The following is an 18,779-nucleotide window of genomic DNA, read 5'->3' as shown; positions in this document are numbered from 1 at the left end:
ATGAAGTCTCCCTTGGGGTTCACACAAGACTTCATGGAAACCCTGCTCATGAGGTAGCCACTTACCATGGAGGCAGATGAAGCCTAGACATGTGCCTGGAGGCGTCCATGGGTGTCCAAGATCTAGCTGGTTTAGAGGCCTAAGATCTTATGCCTAATTTTGTGGTGGGTGGAGAGAGAGGGCAAACCTTTCCATTTTCCACAATAGAATGATTATAAGGGGACTCTGTGAGTAGAAACTCTGGGATTCCTGCCAACTACGTGGGTTTTTCACACATAAGGGCTAGTCTCATCATAGATTTTTGCTAGGTTTGGAGAGTTTTGTTTTTTGATTCATTGGGATTGAGGTCCTGCTAGCTAACATTATACATACTGAGGTAACCAAAGGGAAAAATAAGTCTGAAAATGCTCTTCTAGATTTCTTTGCATCTCAGGAATTCCTGCAAATGCCAGCTTTCTGTGTGCAGGTTGTTTACAACTCCTGGGGGAGAATTTTAACAAAGCAAAAACAATTAGGAGGCTCTAAGAAATTGCCAGCAGTGGTGTACCGAGGGGGACCATGCCCCCGGGCTCTGGCCTGTGTGGGGCACCAGCCAGGCCCTCCTTGGAGGAGCTGCCTCCTGTCGCAGGCAGCAGAGCACCAGGAGGGAGCTGCGAAGACCAGAGCCGGTCACGGCCCCACCGGCTGCTGGGCAGCCCCTGCCACCCCCACAGTGGGGGAATAGCAGGAAATGGGCCCGCAGATCCCTCCTCCTCCACCTTCCTGTCTGAGGACCCTGGACATTGGTAATCCCCTCTTACTTATCTGATTTGGACTACCACAACAGGGAAAAGCCCTGGACTAAGTTGACTGGGGAGTAATGAGAGCAGGTGGCCCAGGGAGGGCAGCCATAAGCAGGCTTGGTTGCCAGCGCATTGGTAGCCCCAAAAGGTGCTCGGTCAGACCTTGATGGAGTGGGAGGGCCTTGGCTCCCCTCTCCACAAACCCCTGTTGGTCATGGATTGTGACCTTGACCACTAGGCCACGCCTCCCTACCAAATCCTGAGGTAGGACCATTACGAGCACATGCAGTCAAAAATGCAGGACTGTGTCAAATAGGTAGCTGAATTTTCAGCTCAGATAAAGGTGTTTATTAAGAATACAATTGCGATTAAAATATGCTTGAAGATGATAGACAGGCAGCTTCATTCTAGAACTGTGAGAGCTATTGGAATTCTAGCAGCTAAAAAGACTCTGGACATTGATTTTTAGGGGTATGTATTATCTTCAGTTTTTTGAGCTAAATGATAGATTATCCAGTTGATATTTGCCTCTATAACTGGTTAGGTACCAAGAGATCTTTCCAAATCCCAATGAAAAGATTTGGAGGTAAGAGAGGCTTTGGGATCCCATCATCGTTAAAACCTGCTCAGATCACATGGTAAGAATATATCTTGTTTAGCTTATTTTGCAGTGATTCATTATGTATTTGCTTCAGCACGTATGTTATCCCTATACGTATTTTACAGTGGCTTAACAAACCATATTATACTCCACTGCTCATATACTTGACTGAGTCTGTTGTGACACAAAGCGTGAACCAAAACTGGGGTCCTGAAAATGTTTGCATATGCATTTTTGGATATTGTAAGTGATGGAGTGAGGATTTTGGGGATGGCTACTTTTATTTGTTAAATAGTCTCAGTTGGTTTTGGTTTTTTAAATGTATTCTGCTGAGGAAAAAGCATATTAGATCCTCTTAGTGAAGTTAGGAGGACTATCTATCAGTGAAAGTTACCACTGTGAACAAGGTCAGGGCACCTCTGGAGCCATGCTGGAAGACTTTTATGGTGCATGTGTTTGCACTGGCTCTCTGCAGAAGGAAGAATTTCATCCTGTGTTCAGTGTTCTTCTATTTTGTGTTCAAAATGTGAAAATACAGCTTTACATATTTTTAAGTAGACATAAACCTGAAGCTCAAATGGTAAATTTTATTTGTTGTGAAATGTTCTCACACCAAATAGCTTCCACTCCCAGCCTGTGTCAAGTGATATGATATTACAGTGGAGTACAACACACACTACTCTTCATAAAACCCAGTCACTTCCATATGTTTACTGTAAAATTGTTACAATATAAAAACTTTAGCATCTAAACAGTTAGAGCATCTTAACTCTTAGGGTACTTCTGCCCTAGCAACTGTACACATGGCCATGTGTGTGGTTGTGCCATAACCTCCCTGTTGTCCACACCTGTACTCCAGAAGCATGTGTGTGAAAGCAAGTAGAGAACGAGTAACTGGCATGCCTAAAGGGTGTAGGTAAGTACATGTCTCTGGTTGTGGCACAGCCCTGAGCCCAGGCTAGTTTACAGTGTGGACTGGGGTAAGGGGCGTGAATCAGGTCTTGAGTTTAAATGAACCTTTTTCCTGACCCTTACCCAATCTATAAAAGTTCCTGTCCCCCTGTTTTCCCTGGCAGTAGTGTTATGCACTGACCACATGAGAACAGCTTTCCATTCCACTCTTTCCAGCTCAATACAGGTGAACATGGATCCTGCTCCCAGAGCAGTTGCCTGGTCTGCCAACTGCACCCAGCTGCTGATCAGCGTGTGGTCAGAGTACACCATCCTCCATGATTTCTCCTGGAGCAGCAGGAATATAGACTGGTATTGAGAAATTTCACAGAGGCTGGAGCAGACAGGCACTCAGTGGGCTCTGGGTCAGCGCCAAGAACACACACCACACTTGAGGCTCCTGTACAGGAGGGTAAAAGACTCCAACAGTTATTCTGGCTCATTGTACATGCGCCATCTCTGAGAAGCTTTGCCAGGTGCTGCCAATGGCCTGCAGCACCGAGTCTGAAATGGGTCATGATCCCCTTCTCAACCCTACGAGTCTCATCGTCCCATGGGATGCCAATGAAGGCCAGGGTGAGGAGGCAGCAGAGATGGTGGAGGATGCTCCAGAAGATCCAGAGGATGAAGAGCATGTGAATCTACACTTCTATGCAGAGGTAGCACGCTGATGAACCTGAGCCACGGCCGGAAACAAAACTGAGGCTGGTAAGTTACAGTGGACCCCCCAGCTTCCCATCCAATATCACCTCTTGCTCTGGTGCTACAGTCCTGATTTTAAGTTCAAGGGCTTTGAAATACTGTGCACTGACTCTTTCTCTATGGATAATAAGCCCTGCATTGCTACGTCTCTGTGAGTTTGAATGCCTGGTGCTGAAGCCATAGGATTGCCACGCCCCACCCCCTTACCAAACTCCTCCAACTTCCCCCACTTCATCCAGCCCCCACTCCACCCCTCAATGGTCTCCAAGCAAACCACTCCTGTAAATCAGTGAGTTTATTGATTTCTGATGAACTCCTATTATACACTTGGCTAAAGCTAGATCTTAAAAACAGATTAACAAAAACTCTTTGTGCCCCTGTGTCTGTGCACATCTCAGCCAGCAGTCAGGCAGTGATGATCCTGGGGCCATGCAAAATCAGGGAAGAGAGGAGGTGGGTAGTAAGGTCCAGGTTGGGGACAGAACAATTGTAGAAAACTTATAGTTGGCTGTCAAAAGTTAATAATAGCTGCCTTTTGCCCCTTGATTACCCAGTTTCAGTGTTCCCACTTCTCTGGTATTCCTGTCCCCTTACAAACAGGAGCTATGTGGGATGGGGGAAAGCAGGTCTAGGAAGGGAAAAGGAACAGAACACATGAGTGGGATGTGGGCAGTTATGCCCAATGGTCAGAGCAGGAGTTGGTTGCCAGGAATCGAAGCCCAAGGTCAGAACATGGTTACCTGGAGTGAGGCAAGGCAGGAAATACACAGCCAGCCATGGGCAAATGCTTTGAGCAGCCACTGAACAGTTGCTTGGTTTAAGAGCCAGTCTGCTGTCTTTCCAAACCAATCTGGAGGTGGAGCCAATTAAGCAGCCTGCCACAGGCCAGCTGTGCTCGTTAGGTTGCCCCAAGATTGGCTCTGCTGCAGGCCCTGCTTCCTGACAGACTTTTGTTGTCTGAGGAACAGTTAGTTACAACAGTTCTTTCTCCCTTGGAAGACTACCACAGTTTTACCATCCTTCTTCCTGGTGTCTGACTTCTCCCTGCCTGAGCCAGGCTACACAAGCCGGAGAAGCAGGCGTGGGAGAAGGATTGGGTCTGGTGGTTGGATAAATACAGTGCAGTGTCCCTTTGCTGTGGAGAGGCAAGTGGCTTGTGGTACTGATCTGAAACTACAAAGGATGAAATAAAGTAGTGGTGTCTCTTTCTTTCCCTGTCCATATGTCCGCTGTTAGGTGGGAGGGAGATAGGATTTTCTGGTGCTGCCAGTACGGTGGGGAATGTTTGTGGTTCACTCCTCCCTTTGCATGGAAACTCCATATGCTAGCTGAGTGGTCAATTTCCAGTTGAATGGTCTTCCAGTCCTGCAAGCATATCTCAGCAAACTCCAGCTGACTCTGAGGTTCAATGGCAGTGCAGATCTGTTTGATCTAATTTTGTAACTGACCAAACCCCTCCATTCAGCAATAAGTAGCAGTGTGCCCATTAGCAGAAATGTCTTTCTGGAATATGTTGTTGCATCTCCTCTTCAGGACTGGAAAGCCAACTTTTTTCCATTCTGGTAACTTGAAAAAGAAAACCTTTTGAAAGAAGACATTGCAAACTGGTAATGTAGCCCTTGAAAGGAACTGCACCCCCTTCTCCCCTGCCTTGAGACACTGAACATTTTACATTTTTGAAAACATTAGTACTTTTGTTCTGTTAGTATCTTCTGCTCCTTCTTCATGGCTGCAAAACTGCATGAAAACAAAGGATAGTCTAACATCCGCATTCCTGGAATGTTGAAAATGATCAAAATTGTGATTTTCTACAGCAAAGTTATGTTATGTGGAGGGGATTTCTTGACTTCTCACAAAAAGAAAAAAAATGCTACCCTTGTCTGTGAATTGGCAGGACCTTTGGCTCCAGCAAGGGAAACTGTCCCAGCAAGAGCAGCACTGCAGAGGCAGTCAGAGAAGAACCCTGGAAGAACTTCTCATAGGGATGGACAGGAGAAACCAGATGCAGTTTGGGTTCCTCAGGGCACGGAGGAGTGGGCTCTTCAACAGGAAGAGACACTGATGAACTGATTCATGGAGGAGCAGGCATGCCATAGGAAATGGGAGAGGCACACTGAATTGGTGGCCGAACAAGTTCAGGATCTTCCTGCTCCCAAGGCTATTCAACCTGTGTGTGATCTGTCCATGCCTAGGGTAGCCACCTGAAAATGCCAAGGTCAGGTCAGGCTGCAAAAGGAGAGCAGATTCTCCCAGCAGTGGTGGGTGATACTGAAGTCAGACTTCCCAGCCAGCCGCAAACCATGCTTCTGATTCCCCACACTGGTTATCAGGAAGCCAAAACAAAAATATACACAGCCCCCTTCACTGCATTTCAGTCTCTGGCTCCCAATCAGCCACTAGGTACAGTAAAGAGATCAGTTTTCCTGACCCAAGAGGGTCAGCCACAGTACCAGATCAATATGTTTGGATCTTACCCAAAATACCACGCTGCCAGCCACTCCTTTAGTACATAAAACTAAAGGTTTATTATAAAAAGAAAGAAACAAACTATAAGAGAAATGTTTAAGGATTAAAACAATCAGACACCTACAATTGATTTGAAAGTCCATATATATCAGGTTTCTAATAGAATTGTGGAGTTTGCAGGCTTGTATAGTCCCTCTGGTATACATCCAGTACCTGGATGGGTCTCAGTCCTTTGTTTCACAGCTTCAGTTCAGTTGTAGATGAGTTGATCCGGAGGCAGGCTGAAGACTGAAGACCGAAAACAAAATGGATGTGGTGCAGCTGCCTTTTATGTCCTTTGGCCTTTGCCATGCTGCTTGTGGAAATTTACAGGAATAAGATGGAGTCCAGAATCACATGAGTAAGTCCTGGTGATTCATCAGGTATATCCCTGGCTTCTCCCCCTGGGCCCCTTGTACCTGTGAATTTCTTAATGGGCCATTAAGGAGGCTAGTGCTACAGCCATGCTGTCTGGGGTGTCGCCCAGACACAGCACAAGTTGAAATACAGATATATCAAACATATCCATAACTTCCATTACACATATAACACATGAACATAAACATCATCAGCTTACTTAGCACATTATAGCCTTTCTAACAGTACCTGACATGGCATATCTCACATCAATTACTATGATTTTGACATATTGATGTTAAGCAACATAATAAATGCGCCTCCCCAATCCAGCCAGCATGACACTGTGCATGAACTGCCATCTCCTCCTCCTCCCACTGCTGCCCAGGGTGTTGCTGTGCTGGAGGATCGTCTATGAAGGACCTTTGCCCCCTTATCTGAGTGACCAGGAGGAGAACATGGAGCCTGAAGGTAGCGGTGTGCACAGGAGGGGGGACAAACAGGGGGCACAGAGATCTTCTGGCCCCCAGTGGGGGGGAGGAAAGGGAGCACAGAACATGCCCCTCCAAAAGTGGCCATTTTAAATTCCTACACATGCCCCTGCCTGCAGGACTCCCAGGACCTCACCTCCACAGCAACTGAAACCCCTAATAGGAGGACCCCCTAGCATCTAGGAGAGGAACAGTGATCCTGAGGGAGTCCCAGAACCCCAGCCCAGCCCAGCCTTCAAACTCTTCACCGGAGTTGTCTCTGGTTTTCCCAAGAGTGATTTCCCCCATCCCTTCCATTATCCCTTTTGTCAGGAGGAGGACAAGGAGACTGGTGCAGAGCCAGTAACATTTGGTTGGTGTTCCTGGATGCATTCCCTTAATATTTTAAAGATTTTTGGTTGACCTCTTATTAAAAAAAAAAAAAAAATTCCATTACACATTCCATCTAGTACTTTTAATAAATGTTATTGTTTCCTTGATCTGTGTGTGGCCCCTCTTTCCTAAGCGTGCTGAAGTGAAGATGGTTTCAGGTTTGGGATTAAGCAGGCCATGATTTACAGCGAATGGTGTATGGTACTGCAAAACACTTTTCTGTCTGTCCCTCACCAAGAAATATCCCAGCTCCCACAGGAGAGATGGGGAAAGTGCCATTTGTGTTACATTTGTGCAATTTGTGTTACATGCTAGCAGAAAACACTACTAGTTTTCAATGCAGCAGAATTCTCCAACACAGAAAAGGGGTAGATGAACATGAACATATTTGTGGTTAGGTTCAGATGCTGAAAATTGAAACAATTCCAGCAACAATATGGGCAATTGCTGCATCTGCCACTTCCCAATGCATAAGCTGCCCCTCCTTCCCCCCGAAAAACCTTAACCAGTTTCAACTATAGTAGAAGTGCTGGAATCATTTTGTATAGCGGGGGGTACTGAGAGCCATTGAACCAAACCATCCTGTGTGATGGAAACAACTTCAAGTTAGAGGGTCTGGTTTTATGAGCCAAGTTAGGAGCAGGTGGGCAGGGTTCCCCCAAAAAAGCAGGGACCACAGACACACTCTACAGAATTCCATAGTTTCTAGGAAATAAAATCTCTTCTTCCCCATTCAAGTACAATCCTGATCTCCTCAGCACCCTGGTGTCACAAATCTTTGCAGTGTTTCTCACATTTGTATTAATACAAATATTAATACATCTCTCTCTGTGGTCCATTAAGGCTTGAAGAACAAGATAAATTTGTGCTTATTTATGTGTTTTATAGTCACTTTGAAAACCTGTGGGCTCATTTGGCATGTTGTAAGTAAGTGCCAGTGTGGAAGTGTATGGCTCAAGATTGGGTTTTCTTTTGTGATGTAAAGTGGATGAAGGGTTTTAATTTAAAAAAAAAAAAAAATCAGGCCCACGTTAACCATTTACACCAACTGTGTGGGGTAAACACCATCACATCTTGGGTCTCTTTCCCCCCCCCCCTTTTTCTTTTCTAAGGACTCAAGGGAGAGTCATGTCTCACACACACACACACACACACACAAGGGAGAAAGGGAAAGTGTGAGATTCTGTGCTTCACCTGTAACACTACGGTGTGCAAACTGGAGTGCTGTGTCATGTACATCTCATGCCTGCACCCCCTACCTATGCTGAGTGTCCACATACGCTGGCAGGACTCTGGTATAATGCTGTGGCTGTGGTTATATGTCTCCCATCCTAAGCGAACGCATAGAACCAGGAAGGGATAGGGGAACTGTACTTATCTCCCCTGTGCCAAAACCTTGCCTGGAGCTAGCTCAGCCGGATGGCTCTAACTGCTCTTCCACCCACTATTTCATACCTATGAAGCTTGGAGTTGCCCTCCTGATTCGTTGCCTCAGTAATAGACTTTGCAGCATTGGCATCCATAGATACCTTAGCTGCCTCTTGGGCCTCTATTTCCTCTGCCATCTGTGTGTGGAGCAAATCTATTTCCCAAAGATAGATGAGCAGAGCGGACAGAAGCTACAAAGGAAGGAAGGGCCAACTGAACCACGTCAGAGTCCTGCAAGGCAGATGCTGTCCCACTGGCTCACTGCCAAGCGTTGGTCATAGAGAGGGCTCCATCCCTTTCCCCCCCATTCTCTATCCTGTACCAAAGCACAAGAGGCTTTAGGAACCCTGTCCTCACCCACCATAACTACCTCAGAGGCTACACACCCAGGGTATGACTTGCATGCTGTTAGGCTGTTTGTGAGAGGCCCAGGTTGGGAGTCACCTCACCAAAGCAGGCTCTGACACAACTTGTGAGTGATCTAGATTGCACCCCGGAATGTGACAGACTATTTTACCATTTCCCTCCAGTAGAGCTTGCTCTGTCTGCTCCATATCAACCCCTCCTGACCTTGCGCTTGGGGCAGTGGCTATGCTGCTCCAAGCAGCTGACTCTGTATCACCTCTCTCTGTTTGGCTGCCTCTGTTACTGCCAGCAATACACGACATCAGTGTCTCCACGGGCCGGTTGTGGGACATCCCAGGGTATGTCCAACCGTCAGCTGTTGCTGCCCACTCCAGGTGTCAGCCACCAGTAGGCAAGTCGCCTTCCCAGCTGACCCCTACCCGACAGCAGTTCCCACAACTACCAGTGCATGCTCCTGCTTTACCAGGGGGTTCCCCACGTGTCCATCTCATGTCTGAATTACTTACAGTCACCAACCCATGGTCCTTTGTGGCTGGCAAAAGAGTTGCAGCCCCTTTGGCTACTTCCAATGCTCCTGCCACAGCTGTTTCCACTTCTCATCCTCCCTTAGTACTGTTCTCCCAGCAGTCATTACTGGAGCTCTCTCTGGTTGCTCAGGCCCCCCCAACCTCTTGATGGTCCTGGCCTAGGGACATTCTAGGGTGGCCAACTCTGGTTGGCTGTATTCTGGGATGTTTCATCACATGACGTAATGGCTTTAAGGACTCAGCTATTCCGAAACTCATTTACTGTGGAGTAAGCAGTTTGCCCACAGTTCATCCCCAGTGGCAAATAAGGACCAGTGTGTGTGACAGATTTTTCAGGTGCACAAAAATTTCAAAGCACGTTCAATAACAAAAAAATTAAGAAATCACTCGCTGTGATCACATGAATCTAATTTTTAAAAAGGTGTTGGGGTTTAGGCAACTTTACTTTTAATGAACGTTTAAATAGTTGTGTGTGCATGCATGAGAATTCCGTTATTTAAAAATGATTAAAGAAAATAGCAAACCATAACCAAATGACTGAGACAGCAAAAATTCATTCATTAGATTTTAAAAAAATAAATAAATGTTATTACATGGACCTTATAAAAGTAAGGTCTCCTGTAGTTGAGGGTCTTTGTGTGTTGTTTTTTTCTTCTTAAACCTGTGCGTAAGCTGGCTTCTTGCTGCTTTCAACCATCTGAAGACTTTTTGATCTATTCATAAAAGTTAGTGCAGGACATTCTGTAGTATAGCTGCACCTCTAACTCTGCTTGCTCAACACTTTCACTTAATCGGTTTCTTTCTTTGTTCCAAAGCTGACTCAAGCTGAAAATCCTTTCACAGTATGTGTTTGCAACTGGAATTGGAAGTGTGAAAGTTATGAAATAAAAATTTGTCTCTTTTTACTTTGTTTGAAAGTTTCCCCCCATTTGTCCTCTTTTTTTGCTATAAAATGCCATGATCATCATGTAGCTCATCAAAAATCAACCTCAAGGCAAAGAATTTTAGCCAACTTCTCAATAGCAAACCATTCCATTTCCTTGTCCAGTGAGAGGATTGACATTTGTCTGCAAACTGGTGTCTTGAAATCATACCATTTCTCAAAGTATGCGATCCCTCTTGACAATGCCTTATCTGCTTCCTCCTCAAATTTTCTCCTAGTACACAGAGAGATTTTGTGCAAAATAGCCTGACCGTAATGCCCATAGAACTTGTCCTTAAAGGAAATAGGGAGGCCAAAAGAAACACTTTAAAGACACCCTCAAAACAAACATCAAGAGATGTGGCATTGACATCACACACTAGGAGAGACTGTAGCCCAAGATAGGGCTATATAGCGAAGATTTGTCAGAGAAAGAACAACCACTTCTGAGGAAGATCGCCTTGGCCTGGTTGCAGAAAAACACCAGAAAAGAAAGGATAGACAGCTTGCCTTCCAACATCACCTGTAACATCTGCCAATGAGTCTGAAGCTCAAGGATTGGACTCCTCAGTCACCAAAGAACCCATATAAATAAAACCCATGAAAGAGATCATCCTCGACCACCAATGGGATTGCCAACACAACATCTTTAGTATAAAATGAAAACCTTCCATGACTCAGTTTAGTTCTGTGCGGTTGACATCATTGCATTCTATGTTTTTGAGTGCCTAATAAAATGTCACCATTAGCTTATGTAGGAAGTAAATGTAACAAAGGGGAAGAGACTACTTGTCATCTTTTCTGAATGCTTCCCATTGAATCATGACACATTCTTCCCCCCTTCTCCAATCAATATATACCTTTAATGAAGGCCAGGACTCCAAGACTCATTCTATTGAAGCAGATGGGACAGCCACCTTGTTGGCACATGACACAGATGTTCCTTATTCTCAATTTCTACAAAGTCAAAAAATGAACAAAGAGATGCTCTCTTTTGGAGGAAGAGAACTGTCTATATAATTTCACAATAAGACATTCTCCATCAAAACTCAAAGCTTTCATTCCGTTTTTAACAATTACGAATTACATGGCATTTGTATCCAATCCGAATCTTTCTTCTCATTCAGTTGTTTCAGCTTCTGATAAATTGGCCTGCATTTCCCAAAATTATCAAAGGTGTTATCAGCTACATAAAACAACTCACAGTTTATACTAAAGCCATTTTCATCTATAATGTTTGACATATGTGCAGCAATGGCTTTACTTGTCTCATCATTACAATGGTAAAAATCAAATAAGTCATTTTTAATCCCTTCAGTCTTTGAAAAATAATGAACAGTTACTGGGAAAATCTTATTTCCCTCATTTGAGGCATCTGTTCCAATTAAGAAAAAAAACCTTAATTCAAGATCATTAACTAAAAGTGCTGGTGATTTCAGCACCAGAGCATTCTCAGTAATGCTAGTTGCTTTTGCACTTTCACAGACATTTTTGTTTGCAATTTCTGAATCCAGTAGAAACTTTGGAAGCAATTTGTTACCACAGTCTTGACTAGAATAACTTTAATGATGAATCACACCATGGTAAATTTCTCCTGCTTCCGCTACAGTCACTAGATTTTCCAGAGATGTGTCCTTTTTTGAAAAAAGAGAAGGTAATAGGAAGTATTTATTTCTGATTTTTCACATCTTTATGGTTTGTACATTCCACATGAATGCCAATGGGTTTTCTCCCTTCATATTTAATGGAAAATGCTTGATGACACAAAATGCATTCAGCCATAAATTCATCAACTTTTCAAAGCCAATTTTTATACATCTTACACCAGTTGTCATGGTAAATACAGTAGTACATTTTCCTTTTCAAAATACCTTCACAGCTGAAGGTTTGAAGATCCACTGCCAAAATCATCCAGTTTGAAAAGTGGATCTGTTCCTTTTGTAAATGAAAAAATGCTGTATTGCTTGTGAGTGTGATGGGTGGTGCTTGCTGGTGGTGTTGCCTAGTGGTTAGGGGTTTAAGAATCCTCCTATCACAACTCTAGTCTTTCTCCTGGGCCACCATCATGCCCTGTGGCAATCTGTCTTTTGATAGATGTTCTCCTATCTGTCTTCTCTCCCTGGTGTCACAGGGTTCCAAGGAAGAAAAAAGGTCATATATTGACCCTCACTGATTTCCAGTCCCAGGCAGAGGTTTCCAAAGGTCTTTATCCTTTCCTTCCTGCCCTCAGAGACAATCTAGACATGAGGGTTATGCCCCTCTTAAAAAGGTAGGGGATCCTGAGCCCTCCCACTCCACCAACCTCCAGCCCAGGGCCCCATAAGGAGTACCAATGTCCAGCACCTTAAGGCTCTCTCCCTGGGCCATTTCCTACTAGCCAATCTCTTGCCAAAGTCTTAGAGTTTGCCTCAAAGTAGCAAAAGAAAAGATAATAACTGAACCTTCAGCCCCTCTGGGCTCAGCAAGGAGGTTCTTTTGCTCCAGAAGGTGGTTTATGCAGCATCTTTCTCTAGGACTCTTTCTTGCCGCCCTGTCAGGCCCCTTCCAAGCTGTCTGGCTCCCTTTTAAGCTCTACCTCTAGCAGAAGCATGCTCTGATTGTGTCCAAGCAAGGTTAAGTTGCTTCTTAACCCCTTCAATTCCAGTACAGGGTTTATGCGCCCCATCACAATGAGGCACAGTTATGTTTGGTCGCTATGAGTCAGTTCTGACTTTGTTAGCTACATATCATAAATCGTAGCAACTGTACACCCATAAGATGGTAGGGAGAGGGCAAGTGGTGTGTTGTCTTGGCATGTAAAACAGTGGCTGGACTATATCATCTCCAGAAAACTATAAAACTAACCAACAATTGATGAGCTTGCCTGGCAAGGTCAGTTGGTAATGCATGAACCTTGGAGTTGTGGGTTCAAGCCCCCTGTTGGGTGAACTGCTTTTTAATTCAAGATTGGGGATTCTTCTACAAGATCTATGCTAGTTATTATCTGGGGGAAGTTCTATGGCCTGCATTATACAGGAGGTCAGATTAGATTATCACAATGGTGCTTTCTGGCCTTAGAATCTATGGATCCCTGTAAGATAAATCTGATTCACCAATCAATGTTCATTTTGAGAATCCCCCATGATTTCTCTCCCAGGGTGCTCACAGCACAGCCCAGGAAATTAATCTTTAATTCCTGGAGTGTTGGCAACTCCCATTTCCTGCTAAAAGCTTTACCTGCCATGTCCCAATTCCAGCAACTGCTGTGCTAGCATCTTGCTCTCCTTTACTTCCCAGACTCCTCTCTCACAGCTGCATCCCCTGCAGGGTTTCAGAGATTCCCCCGTGAACCACCATCCAGGGTCCCCTCCTGCTCCAAACCATTGGAAGACCTGTAAGGAGGCACAGTGCTGTCTCCACCCCCTCAAATTCCCTTGGGCTTCCTCCAGCCCCCTTCTCTCAGTAGCCTTTCTTAGCTCCCTCTGAACATCACCTGGGCCATGCTGTGGCACTGACACCCACATGTGGAGCAGAAGGTGCAGCAAAAGCAGCACCAGCACATAAGTGCCTGGTTGCCGACACCACAGATTCCTCCCCATCAACTTCCTCCCAGCAAAAGGAGGCAGGTGCCTGAGAGGCCAATTAACATATCTGCTTGCAAGTGGATAGTGGTCCAGGCCCAATTAAAGTCAAGTTTCAGATATGGAAGGAGCTGGATGGTCTCTGCAAAGAGAGGAAGTCCAGAGTAGGAGAAGAAACTCCGTAACTCCTCTCTAGGCAGTAGAGAGCAGAGGAGTTTCAGGAGGAAGTTTACATACTGGCCCTGGTGGAAGAAGGCATCAGGGTGGGAGACTCCTAAAGGGGGCCTGAGAGAAGGCCAGCCCAGAAGCAGAAACCCTTGTGGTTAGACTGGAGCCGAAGATCCAGATGAGGACAAGACACCAGGGAGGTAACAGCTGAAAGTCAGCATTCTTCAGAAGAGCAGAGAGCTGGGGAGGATCCAGGATGATTTAAAAGCCCACACGTGGGGAAGGGTCAGAAGTTGCTTTTGACATGTCTTATCTCACTTTGGATTTGAATTAAAACACTCCAGGAAGAAGGCTTGGGGCCACCATTCTGACAGAAGAGTTGAATGGAAGAGAAGCCAGGGCAGAGGATGTCACCTTGATGCCCGGCGTCAAGCGGGACACTGTCCATTTGGGACATTGATATCCCAGAAGGGGACAGTCTTTAAAGTGACCTTGCTGGAGGGCTGAGTCACAAGAAGAGAGACAACTGCAGGGCTGGAGCAGCTGTCAGAGAGTGTGCTAGGTGATGATTGAGCTGCTAGGCTACACCCTGCCATGAGGGGGAATACCTGCAGTGAGTGCACTCTTTTACTCTAGGAAAATCCAAATTAGCTGAGATGGGATTGTTAAATGATGAGAATATTTTCTGTGGTGAAATGCCTAGACAGAGAGAGAACTGTGTGCTGTAGTACGTCACTCATCTACATGTAACTAAACAACTATTCTTATAATCTCCAAAGAAAAAGTTTCCCTCCCCCACCTCTCATTACTAGGATTTCTAAACATACCACAGAATATCTGCTATACTATGAATATTCTCTTCTATTATCTTAAATCACTGAAACTGACTAGATTGCCATAGGAAGACTCCACTCTTGCTTTTTGTCAAATGCTTTCTACAAGGTACCTCATACCTTCAAGTCCCACTGAAGTCAAAGGAAATCCAAGGTGCCCAGCACATCACAGAAGACTCCCAGCATTTAACAGAATCCAGTTCAAAATGAACAGATTACCTCTTGGGGCTGCATTCTACTTGCATTATTATTCTAATTGTTTATTTAATCACTAACTTGCAAAATTCAGTCATTCCTGCTTAGCTGGGAATGAATGTGTTTCCTCTGTAATTAAGAAGAGATTGGATAAATAGAAGGGGCACAGTGTAAAGTGAGTGAATGATCAAATATCACCTGTTTAAAGATCTCATCTCAGAAAGTAGGGTCAGATCCACAGCTGTTATAAATCATGTTGCTCCAGTGCTTCCAGGTTGATGATCTTAAGTTATGTTGCAATGTGCCTATGACAGCCCTTTGAATGATGCCATGTGACAATATTCTTTCATTGTTCAGCAGTTAACAGTTTTATTACTATAAGGAATAAATTCATAAGATTAGGTGGGGGATTGGTCTATGAAAAAATAATGTTTGAATAAATATTTGATAAACAGACAATTTTGGATCTCAGAAAGGGGATTTGGAAAATCTAATACAGAGGTAACAGAACAGTATTGGACCAGATTCAATCCTGGAAAAAATGGATACAAGTCCATTGAAGATTCCATGGTGATGAGTCATCTTATAAAAATCCAGATAGATATACCTAAGTGGTGTTTCCAAAGCTGAATTTTACCCATTGTTTTCTTTTAGCTTCAGCCTCCTTTCAAATAACAATAACTTGTCCATTCAACAAAAACAATGAGAGTCCTGTAGCACTTTAAAGACTAACACATTTCTTAGTCTTTAAAGTGCTACAGGACTCTCGTTGTTTTTGCTGTATGCAGACTAACACGGCTACCCCTCTGGAACTTTTGTCCATTCAAGGACAGCAAGTCACTCATAGTTTACTCACATTTATAGTGCTGCAATAGTTGGGCAACACATGAATTTTATGACTTTCAGTCTAGGTGCTAGAACTTACCCAGAGGGTGCATTTACTACACCTCAAATATACTTTTGTTTCTTCCCCAGTACAAAAGAATACAATTTGATTGGCTGGCTGTCCTTACTTGTGTTCTGTATCAACATGCAGGTCAACGTTTTCTCTCTTTGAGACCTAAAGTTGGATATCTAAATCCATAATTAGTCATCTAAGCAAGTGGCCTGTTTTTTAGAGGTGAAGTTGATGGAAGCTGTGAGTGCTCATTATTTTCAAATAATAAGTAAGGCCAATCATCAGGCTTGGGCTGAATGATCCTTTTTTTTATATGATCTCCCACTCAGTCCGTCCCAGAGGACAGCAGCTGGGGCTGCTTATCAGGAGGTGCTGCCTGGGAACCATGGCTCCAGTGAAGCTGTGCTACTGTGAAACCAGGAGAGGGCCTGACTGAGAACCGTCGTAGTGGAAAGATACAAGGGCACCATGCAGAAGACTCTGCCCTCCCACAGATCCTGATTTGATGTGAGCCCAGCAATCATTTCCATGAAGGAGACAAACCCTGCTTCTGCAACAAGAGGATGTGGTGAATCTCTGCAAGGAGATGACCTTGAACATTTCCTTCCTCAGAAGCTCCCCATGCCCATAGGCTTTCCCACAGGAGAGAATGATCTGGCTCTAAGAAGCAGATTAAGGTAAGAGGCATTGAGCAATGCATAGAGAAGGGACTGACTTAGGCTTGGTCTACACTATCAGTGGCGGAGATACACAAGCTACATGACGTATCTTCCGCCAACGTACTTATGTTTACATAGTGTGGTATCTTCACTGCACTGCATCGACGGGAGTCGCCCTCCTGTCGACACAGCCTTACTCCTTTCAGGGAGGTGGATTAATGAAGTCGACCGGAGAGCGCTCTCCAATCGACTGAGTGCTCATTCGACGCAGCTGCATTGATCCCTGCTGCTGCAGCAGTGAAGATGTATCCTAAAAGATTGTCAATTGGTAACAGTAACACTACTACTAACTCACTTTTTGTGGGCATTGTAGCAATGAGTCTCGAGGAGGGATTTGAAGAAGAGGGTGGTGGCAGAGTAAACTGAGACTGGTTGGATATTCTGTGCAGTTTGGCCTTAGGTTTATTTCTGGTTTTGGAAAGTCAAAGGTTAAATCTGAATTATTACGATTATAGGGGAGCACCAGCTCCACCGGAGTTAAGGTTGAGCAGAGCTTTCTGTGTAAAGGTCGACTCTTCTAAGGGTACATCTACATTGCAGCCAGGGGTGTGAATGGCAGTTCATATAGACTTACCTTGCTAGCTCTATTCTAACTGGGCCACTAAAAATAGAAGTGAGGATGCCACGTTGTAGGCTTCAGTGCTAACTGCACAAGCCAGTACATACCCGGGGGGATCAGGCAGGCTTGCGCAGCCTGCACTGAAGCCCACACCACAGCATCTTTGCTTTTATTTTTAGCTAGCTAGCTAGAGTCCAGGTAATGCAGATACATCTGCACAAGCTGTCATTCACACCCCTGGCTAATATGTAGACGTACCCAAAATGCTCTAAATATGCATGCTGACTCCGATTGTTTTGAAATCTGTGGTGTCTTATGGGCTGCTGGGTAGTGATGGTGGCCCACATTTGATGTCATCTGAGAAAGGAATTCCAGAGATACAGGACACTCTCTACCCCTTCCCACTGCCCAGCATTTTACAAAATCAACAGCTTCTTGCAACTTTTTTTGTGCACAGCTGGGGCTCAAACCATGTCTCTAATTGTCCCCCGAATGAGCTCGGTCAGCGAACATTTACCTCCATTAGTGCATGACACCCACTGCTCATTTGGCGAAGCAATACTGAAAATGCTATTAAAGGAAGAATTTGGGTGTCTAGGCCACTATGTGCCATATGTTCTCTGGCCAGAGAGGTTGAAATGTGCATGTGAAGCAAGAGTAGGCAAGAGGGTTCCCAGGCAGACCCCTTTCAAATTACATGGGTGGCTCAAGAGGACATGCTATGGCTTTTGAACTTGATTTACACACATGCATTGTAAATGCAAATCCTATTGTTGGCAGGAAGCTGAGAATGATGTGTTAGCATTTTGCAACTATCTGCTTGAAATAATCACCATGTGTGAACTGCCTCTGTAGGTCTCAGTAGGGTGTTAATTCTAAAGCCTGACAACTATTTAAATGTCAGTGTTGTCAGCTATTTCACAGCAGGTGGGAAAGCATGCAAGAAAGGAGGTCTTTAATATGCAAATCATCACATCTCCTGAATGATATATAATTATAGTGTCACCTCTGGGTGGAGTATGGGTTGTAGACAAAATCTTGGAGAGGAGCACCACTTATTTCCAATTTGACTTCCCAACTAGTATAGGAGTGGTAGAATCAAAGTCTGTCTTGAAGAAAGTGGAAACTCCAAAGAGATGCTGTATTATCAGAAATAAGTTAAAGGATCTCAGTTCTAGTCATGTGAACCATGAAGTTCCAGTTTGTCCAATACATCTGTCAAACATGGAGTGATATAGGAATAAATGTTAGCTTCAAAACTGGAACCAGAAGATAGCTGGCCAAAATCAGCATAGATAGATTGCTCCAACTGTAGATCTAGTCCACTGAGTGGAAAGAGGGACACAGAAAATAATTAAGGACTCAGAGCTGAGGTCTGAGACACACTTGCCATTATATCAAAAAGCGAAACCAAGGTGTGTGGCCCTACCATGTTTAGTGTTGCTGTCAGTCTGGTTCACCCTCTCCTGCTGAAAGACCTTTAAACATCAGCAAGGGAGCAGAAAAATACTTCTAACCAAGAAAGTGTGCGACCCTCTAGTAATCTACTGCCCGTGATGGATACACAACAACAGAGTGCACCAGATAGCAAGAAAAATCTTTTTACATCCTCTGGAAAAGGGTAAGCAGTGAGGTGGCAAAATTTGCAGATGATACAAAACTTCTCAAGGTACTTAAGTCCAAAACAGACTGCAAAGTGTTACAAAGGGATCTCACAAAACTGGGTGACTGAGCAACAAAATGGGAGATGAAATTCATTGTTGATAAATGCGAAGTAATGCACATTGGAAAACATAATTCTAACTATACATACAAAATGTTGGGGTCTAAATTATCTGTTACC

The 18,779-nt window shown here is 44.5% G+C and overlaps 2 long non-coding RNA genes across 3 annotated transcripts; both read right to left on the bottom strand.

The window, feature by feature from the left end:
• Positions 1–2,081: 2,081 nt before the first annotated feature.
• LOC137162152 (uncharacterized) lies at positions 2,082–3,827 on the bottom strand. The gene is made up of 2 exons (XR_010922308.1): positions 3,777–3,827; positions 2,082–3,010 (listed from the first exon to the last, which is right to left on the bottom strand). It is a non-coding gene; the product is annotated as an uncharacterized lncRNA (long non-coding RNA).
• A 5,807-nt stretch (positions 3,828–9,634) lies between these two features.
• Positions 9,635–14,761, bottom strand: LOC137162151 (uncharacterized). Of its 2 annotated transcripts, none has more exons than XR_010922306.1 (3): positions 14,686–14,761; positions 10,865–10,961; positions 9,635–9,938 (listed from the first exon to the last, which is right to left on the bottom strand). It is a non-coding gene; the product is annotated as an uncharacterized lncRNA (long non-coding RNA). The 2 variants fall into 2 exon arrangements; XR_010922307.1 differs by lacking the exon at positions 14,686–14,761 and adding an exon at positions 11,584–11,641.
• Between the last annotated feature and the right edge of the window lie 4,018 nt (positions 14,762–18,779).

This window comes from Emydura macquarii, unplaced genomic scaffold, assembly GCF_026122565.2.
Source record: "Emydura macquarii macquarii isolate MOO-44397 ecotype Brisbane River unplaced genomic scaffold, CSIRO-AGI_Emac_v2 contig_2422, whole genome shotgun sequence".
NCBI classification, from domain to species: Eukaryota; Metazoa; Chordata; order Testudines; family Chelidae; genus Emydura; species Emydura macquarii.
The sequence above is the reverse complement of the archived record's forward strand: the minus strand, read 5'-3'. Positions and strand labels throughout refer to the sequence as shown.